A 9208-nucleotide genomic window follows, 5' to 3' on the forward strand; every position below is an offset into this window, starting at 1 on the left:
AGTATTAATGCACAATGTACAAGTGATACCCTATAAAACTCAAAAGTTCAACGCGTTATGGCCAGCACGCGTTAACAATATAACGCGTTAACAATATGGCGGCGGCGGTGTACACATTGGCCATCACGAGTGATGGGGGGCCGAACACGGACCACCCCGGGTCCTCTAATACATCTCCTTCTGGATCCTTCTTAATTGTTGAGTATGTTTATGTTTTTTTTTAAATGCATTTTTACATGTCTGACATAGGTTTGAAAATTGTTACATATGGTCACACGTGGAAACAATATAGTACTATGTGCATATATTAAATTGTTACTGTTATATTTAATATTAGATTTTTTTTGTTTTATTTTTCACATGGTTTAAACTCATTTCAAAAATTACCTATATATATGTTTTAGAACCTATGTTTTAAAAACTTTCGTATTCTAAAAACTTAAATTATTTTAAGTTATACAATTAATGCAGATTATATAAATTTATTAAATCGTAACATTTTTTTTTCTATTCAGTGTCTTATACTTATTTAGATATGTTTTTTTTAACCACATAAACAAATTGATACTTGTTTTTTTTTTCTTTCTATTATTTATGTTATTTCTCATAAATATAAAAAAAAATCACATATAAATTTCATTTGTAGATACAATGTCGAACTTATCAAAACTCGAATTCGTCGCGCTTGACATCTCGGGAAATAACTACCTCCCATGGACCCTTGATGCGAAAATTCATCTGACAGCAAATAATCTAGGGGCGACAATCGATGATGAGAATCAAACATCCGCTCAAGATAAGGCTAAGGCCATGATATTCCTCCGTCACCATCTCCATGAAGACTTGAAGAGGGAGTATCTTACTGTTGAGGACCCTCTCGAGTTGTGGAAAAATATCAAAGAAAGATTTGACCACCAGAAGCTGGTCTTGCTCCCTAAAGCTCGCTATGAATGGCTTCATTTGAGGCTACAAGATTATAAAAGTGTTAGCGAGTACAACTCTGCCCTTTTCCGCATCACCTCTGAACTTAAATTATGTGGTGAAAAATAACCGACGAAGACATGCTTGAGAAAACTTTCTCAACGTTCCATGCATCAAACATGCTCCTGTCGCAGCAGTACAGGGAACGTAAATTTACAAAATATTCTGAATTAATATCATGTTTGTTGGTCGGAGCAAAACAATAAACTCCTACTACAAAATCATCAAGCGTGACCCGTCGGTGCAAGCCCATTGCCAGAAGTCAATGCGGCAAATTATCAAAGCGGGCGTGGGAGAGGTGGTGGTCGCAGTCGCGGTCGCGGTCGCGGCCGTGGTCGTGGGCGGAGCAATACATGGCGACGAGAATCTCAAAATTCTAAATCTAGTGGTGGCGAATCGAGCCGACAAAACACGGGACGACCTCCTAGAGGGAGAACTGGCGGGAGCCAAAACAATATATGTTATAAATGTGGAATGTCAAATCATTGGTCCCGCACATGTCGTACCCCTAAACATCTCGTTGAAGCTTATCAACAGATGATGAAAGAAACAGGAAAAAATGTTGAGACAAATATAATTGAGAATGCACCTAATCTGTTATCTCCTACACCACTATCTGACACTCATCTAGACGCATCTGACTTCATTGAAAATTAGTGACATCCTATGGTTGAACTTTATGTGATGTTTTTTTTAAGACTATGGTTTCTTTTCTTTGTTTGGATCTTGTTTAAACTCTTATGGTATTTTATGTTTTGAACTATCGTTATGGTTTCATTTAAAATCTTTGTGATGTTAATTTTCTTTATTCAAGCAAGTAGTTCGTTATATTAATTTATTTTATTATTAACCAGAGGAATATGTTTACAAGCTCCAATAAAGCTATCATTGGTGATGAATGTCTCGTAGATAGTGGTACCACCAACACTATTCTCAAACATAAGAAATTTTTCTCTGAGTTGTCTCCTGCTGAGACACTTGTGGGTACTATTTCCGGTGTGTGTGATCTTATTGAAGGCTCTGGAAGAGCAAGCATCATATTACCATCGGGTACTAAACTAATTATAAATGATGCATTATACTCTAGTAAATCAAGACGAAATTTACTTAGTTTTAAAAGTATTCGACAAAATGGTTACCACCTCAAAACAACATCCGAAAATAATATTGAATACTTACAAATTACTTCAAATGAAAATGGCAAAGATACCATTGTAGAAAAGCTAAAAGCTTTATCCTCTGGATTATACTATACAAATATTACTCCTATTGAAGCATACATGGTGGTGAGTAACCATATGTTACTAGATAAAGACACATTCACAATATGGCATGACCGACTAGGTCACCCAGGTAACATAATGATGAGGCGAATAATTAAGAACGCAAATGGGCACCCTCTTAAAAATTTAAAAGTTTTACAATCAAAAGATTTATTATGTGCGGCATGCTCTCTAGGCAAACTCATTACTCGGCCCTCACCAACTAAATTGACATAAGAAAACCCCTCATTTTTGGAAAGAATCCAAGGGGACATTTGTGGGCCTATACACCCTCCTTGTGGTCCATTTCGCTATTTCTTAGTCTTAATTGATGCCTCATCGCGATGGTCACACGTGAGTCTTTTAGCTACCCGAAATGTAGCGTTTGCCCGACTATTAGCGCAAATCATCCAGTTGAGAGCTCATTTCCCTGAAAATCCAATTAAAACCATACGAGTGGATAATGCAGGAGAATTCACATCCCAAGCTTTTAACGATTATTGTATGTCGATTGGGATAAAGGTTGAACATCCAGTAGCTCATGTTCATACACAAAATGGTTTAGCTGAATCATTAATTAAACGATTACAAATAATCGCTAGACCTCTCCTGATGAGATGCAAATTGCCATCTTCTGCATGGGGACATGCTATTTTACACGCTGCTGCACTAATCCGATTAAGACCAACTTCCGATCATGAATACTCCCCATTACAACTGGTCTCCGGAAGAGAACCAAATCTGTCCCACCTCAAAATATTTGGTTGTGCGGTATATGTACCAATATCGCCACCACAACGTACCATTATGGGACCACAAAGAAGACTAGGCATTTACATCGGTTTTAACTCCCCGTCTATTATTAAATATTTAGAACCATTAACGGGTGACATGTTTACAGCACGCTTTGCTGACTGTCAGTTTAATGAGACAGTATTCCCAGTCTTAGGGGGAGATAAGACTAAAGAAAGACTGGTAACACAAGAGTTAACATGGAATGCATCATCATTATCAAATCTCGACCCCCGAAGTGGTCAATGTGAATCTGAAGTCCAAAAGCTTATACATTTGCAAAGAATCGCAAATGAATTACCAGATGCATTCACAGACACAAATAGGGTGACAAAGTCACATATACCAGCATCAAATGCACCTGCTCGAATTGAAGCAATCCCAGAAGCGATTACCATACAAAGAAAGCGTGGGAGACCAATAGGCTCCAAAGATAAGAACCCACGTAAACGAAAAGAGCAGAATAAATCAGTTGGTGAAAACTTAGTAAATGAAACCCTAGAAGAGGTAAATGTCCCAGAAGAGACAAATATAATTCCAGAGGAAAATGAAAATCCAGAAGACGCACTGGTACCAAACGAAAACGAAAACGAGATCTCTATCAATTATGTACAAAATAGTACAATATGGAACCGAAATGAAACACGTGTTAATGATATATTTGCATATGCTATAGCAACAGATGTAATCAATGAAAATGATTACATACCTAAAACTCTAGAAGAGTGCATGCATAGAATTGATTGGCCAAAATGGCAAGAGGCCGTAAAGGCTGAGTTAGATTCGCTTGAAAAACGAAATGTTTTTGGACCTGTAGTCCGAACACCCATAGACGTCAAACCAGTAGGTTATAAATGGGTGTTTGCTATAAAAAGAAATGAAAAGAATGAGATTGTACGATACAAGGCACGTCTTGTAGCACAAGGGTTTTCCCAAATCCCAGGAGTTGATTATGAGGAAACGTATTCCCCTGTAGTGGATGCGATAACCCTTAGATTTCTAATTGTCCTTGCAATCTCAGAAGGACTTCAAATGAGACTTATGGATGTCGTCACTGCATACTTGTACGGGAACTTAGAAAATGACATCTACATGAAAATCCCTAAAGGATTAAAAATGCCCGAAGCATTAAAATCAGTACCTCGAGACATGTGTGCTATAAAGCTAAAAAGATCTTTATATGGTCTTAAACAATCTGGTCGTATGTGGTACAATCGGCTTAGTGAATATCTCGAAAAAGAAGGATACAAGTCTGATGTAATCAGTCCATGTGTTTTTATAAAAAGATCACTCTCAAAATTCACTATAATAGCAGTCTACGTGGATGATATAAACATCATCGGAGCTCCTGAAGAGATAGAAAAAACTGCTAATATATTAAAGAGAGAATTTGAGATGAAAGACCTTGGCACAACAAAATTATGTCTCGGCCTGCAGTTCGAGCATTTGCGCAACGGTACATTCATACATCAGTCAAACTACATCCAGAAGATGTTAGTACGTTTTAATATGGACAAAGCTCATCCGTTTACCATACCCATGGTTGTCCGACCGCTAGATCCTCAAAAGGATCCTTACCGCCCTCAAGAAGAAGGCGAAGAAGTACTTGGTCTAGAAGTACCGTACTTAAGTGCGATCGGTTCTCTTATGTATCTTGCAAATAACACGAGACCTGATATTGCATTCTCGGTGCATGTACTAGCGAGATACAGTTCAAACCCAACACGTAGACACTGGAATGGAATAAAACACATATTCCGATATATTTGCGGGACACAAGACTTAGGTCTTTTCTACCAGAAAGATCAAAAGTCCCAGCTTGTTGGGTATGCTGATGCTGGATATCTATCAGATCCACATAAAGCAAAATCTCAAACAGGTTATGTATTCACATATGGTGGCACAGCAATTTCTTGGAAGTCAACTAAGCAAACACTTACAGCAACGTCATCAAATCATGCCGAACTAATTGCACTATATGAAGCTGGTCGAGAATGCGTGTGGTTGAGATCAATGATTACTCACATACAAGAAGCATGTGGATTAGAACAGATCAAGAAGGAGCCGACGATTATTTATGAAGACAATGCTGCTTGCATAGCTCAGATCAAAGAAGGTTACATCAAGGGTGATCGAACAAAGCACATTTCACCAAAATTCTTCTCAACATATGACTTGCAGAAAGAAGGGGAAATTGATGTTTGCCAAATCAAGTCAAGTGAAAATTTAGCTGACCTATTTACAAAATCTTTACCAAGAAACAGTTTCGAGCAACTATCACACAAGATCGGTCTCCGTAGATTGAAAGATGTTTGTTGAATTCGGGGGGAGAATTATACACACTGTACTCTTTTTCCCTTAACTAAGTTTTGTCCCATTGGGTTTTCTTAGTAAGGTTTTTAATGAGGCAGTACAACTGATCCAGTAGTATCAGTTTATAGGTCCTGAAGTATCTATTTAATATCATCCTGAAGTATGTTATTAACTGTGTATAATAAATAATAATATATATCTGAGGGGGAGTGTTATAAATACAGATATAATCACTCTTTATTATCCTCTTAATTCTCCTCCTAATTCCCCCCTTAAGTTACACTTTGACTACATTAATGTTCAGTTACATTTTGACTAATCATTGTATATATATATGTGTGATTGGTAAATGAAATATACACTTCTCATTTTTCTTATTTCATTTCAACTACTTAATATTTATGAATTTTATTAGGTATGCCAATTAAACTTTATCGGTTGTATAATTAGAATCTATCATATGATTTATAATGAATTATGTCCCAATTTTAGATAAAGTTAAACAGAACTTTGGTGTTAATGAATTGCGAGTTTTGTTTTTTACCAACCTATAAGAATATTTGTTATTTATAAAGTTTTGTGTTATGGGGCTCTGTTGGTGTCGTTAATGATGACGCATTGGCTGCAAGAGGGGTGCGAACACCATAACAGGAGGGCACCTTGACAGGCGTGGAGTGGGGGCTTGGTGAGGATGACGGAAGCAGGACATGGAGGAGGGAAGCTGATTGGTGGTTGGTTGAAAAATGAATATAAAGGGGATGGGTCGCCAAGAGGGGTGTTCACCATTACAAGGTTGGAGATGAGAAATGTGTAAGCCTTTGTGTCCTACGTGACGCTCACGTGGCATCACTTTTCAACTTATCAACCTAGTAAAAAGATGAAATTAGACGGGCATATTTACTTAGAGGTTCATGTCAACCTAAAGGGAAACAGAATATTTTTCACAAACAAGTATTGGTAATGGTGATAAGCTAAGACATTGTAAATGAGAGCGTTTGGGATTGAATCCGAAAGTTGAAATCAGATGTGGAATAATCAAGAACTAGCACTTGCAAGAGTCGGAGATACACGTTGGAGCTCTCACGAAAAAACACTTCTTCGTTTGCTTGCTTTATATCCTCGTGTTATTGACGTGCTTGAATATATTGAAACTTCGGCATGAAATGATACTCACAAAAGTAAAGCACATGGACTTCAAATATACATGAAAAGTTTTAAGTTTGTATTTTATTTACATTTGATGAAGCATATCTTTGGAGTTACTAACTCACTATCAAGATATTATGAATGTAGCTGGGCTACTTGGATCAACCAAAGAAGAATTACAAAGGTATCGCCTTGAAGGCTTTGACTCACTTTTGAAAAATGTCACATCCTTTTGTGATAGATATGATATTGAGATGATTAACAAGGGAGACATGTATGTTGACTCGAAAATAAAAGAAGAACGACCAGCCCCACCAATCGTCACCATTATGTGGTTAATAATTTTAACACGATTCTCGATATGCAAATTCAAGAGCTTGGAAACCGTTATAACGAGGTAACCGTTGACTTGCTCACGTGTATGAGTTCTTTGAGCCCGTGTCATAATTTTATTGGCTTTAGCAAGCTAAACTTACTAAATGGCCGAGATGTATCCGTGTGATTTTACTTTTGATAAAAAGACAAGTTTATGTATGAACTCGGTCACTACATTTCTAATGTGAAAAAAGATAGTCGGTTTGACAACCTGAATGGGATAAATGATCTTACCAAAAGGATGGTGGAACAAGAAAACACATATTATTAGTTGGTCTATCGTTTCATAAAGTTGTCACTAGTTTTACCGGTTGCAATGACTAGTGTTGAAAGAACTTTTTTCTTCAATGGAGCATATGAAGGGGGAATTGTGTAATAAGATGGGTTACATGAACGATTCTTACATTTGTTATATTGAAATGAAGTTCTTATAACAAGTTTTAGTCGATAATGTAATGCAACGTTTTCAAAAGATGAAAACTCGTAATTAACAATTGTAGGTAGTTTATTCGTAAAAACTATCGCATTTTATTTTACGTGTTTTAAAATTTCTAATGACGATATTTTTTCATTATTGTATCGTATTTTTATTATGTGATGAACCTTACTCAATCTGAACCGTCGAACCGACCTGAGTTTTTTATATTCAGTCATATGAAATTTGACCATCTAAAATTGAAGCTACTAGAAAAAAATTATGTATCCACCGAATATAACTATTATAAGTCCGAGTGTTTGCTAGTTATGATTCAATACCGAATATAACGTATTAATATGTGGTGTGTATATATCATCACTATGTTGCAGAAAAAAAAATATATAAATCGTCTGTTTGGTGAAAACGATAGATTGCAACCTACTTTAGGCTTTAGCATATCTAAAATCATTTATAGGTAAACCAGCTACTTTTAAATTTTAATGTTTTTCACTGTGTATTTAGACTTTTGTTCTTTTAAGTTTTAATTAATTAATAATAATAATGATAATGTTTTTCACGGTGTATTTACACTTTTGTTCTCTTGTACTTCACCCCACGTTCCCACTTCCCACCCACCGGTGAACTTTACGGAAATGCCCATTTTATCATTTATAAATGAGTTAAATGTTTGGTTGGTCCCTGTGGTTTGTAAAAATTTCAAACTTGGTCCTAGTCGTTTACTAATTACACGCGTGATCCTAAAAGTTGTCAAAAATGAACTCGGTTGGTCCCCTGACCTAACCTCTGTTAAATTTCTCAGTTAACTATATGTGAAATGACTATATTACCCTTGAACAATTAAAAGAAATAAAAAACCAATAAAAGTGACTCATCTTCTTCAACCTCCCATCCTCTGTTCTTCCCCCTCTCTTTAAAACCCACCAGGCCACCATCTCCACCTTCAATCCATCACCTCCACCTCCACCGTCACCTTCAAATAAACCAGTGAATAACGTGGTTCTGATTCTGTGAATGATATAATTCTGCTCAGCGAGTTTAGTTCTGTAAATCCGTAAACTATTCCAAATCAGCCTGGTACCTATACTGATATTAGCGACTGGACTGGTTAACTAAGTAGATGGAATATTTCTAGCGAATGGACAATGATTGACTGATTCAGCATTGAACAAATATGAGAATAGATGATTCTTGTAGAGATCAATTCAACAAATGAATATATCAGCAAATATAATTCAGCGAACTCAGTTTAGCAAATACTGTTCAGCGAATAAACGTTTTGACATCGAATGAACTTAGCGAAAAGAACCTTTGTCTAAACCGTTCAGCGAATGAACTACACTAATGGTGTATTTCTGCAATGAAGTGTAATGTACTAGGTCTGGATCCGGATAAAATAATATGCAGACATGTGTTTATAACCTCTGGTGTCCAGATCTGTGGTGAAATGCACCCTGATTGCTGGGTTCATGCTTATATCAATTCAGTAAATTCGTTCGAAGATAATATGCTGATTCATTCGAGATTTCCAAATCCAGATCTGTAACTTGACAACAATCAATCAACCCAGTTCTTGCCGAATCGTATCAGATCCTAGAAACAAATTTGTATCAGATCTGCATCTAATTAAAAAGTACAGTTCAACTCAATAAGTTGATTCGTGAATAACAGTGTAACCTCAATCTGGATTCGTTCGCTATTCAACTCAATAAGTTGATTCGTGAATAACAGTGTAACCTCAATCTGGATTCGTTCGCTGTGGATCTGTATGAAAACTATCAGATCTCAATCTAGTTCGAAAAACCTGTGTCGATTCGTGTGACCTGTTCATATCAATTAACAGTTCAGTAATCAATCATGTAAACCTGATACACCTTCTGATATGTTAATGGCGACCTGGGGT

Source organism: Helianthus annuus, chromosome 14 (assembly GCF_002127325.2).
Source record: "Helianthus annuus cultivar XRQ/B chromosome 14, HanXRQr2.0-SUNRISE, whole genome shotgun sequence".
NCBI classification, from domain to species: domain Eukaryota; kingdom Viridiplantae; phylum Streptophyta; class Magnoliopsida; order Asterales; family Asteraceae; genus Helianthus; species Helianthus annuus.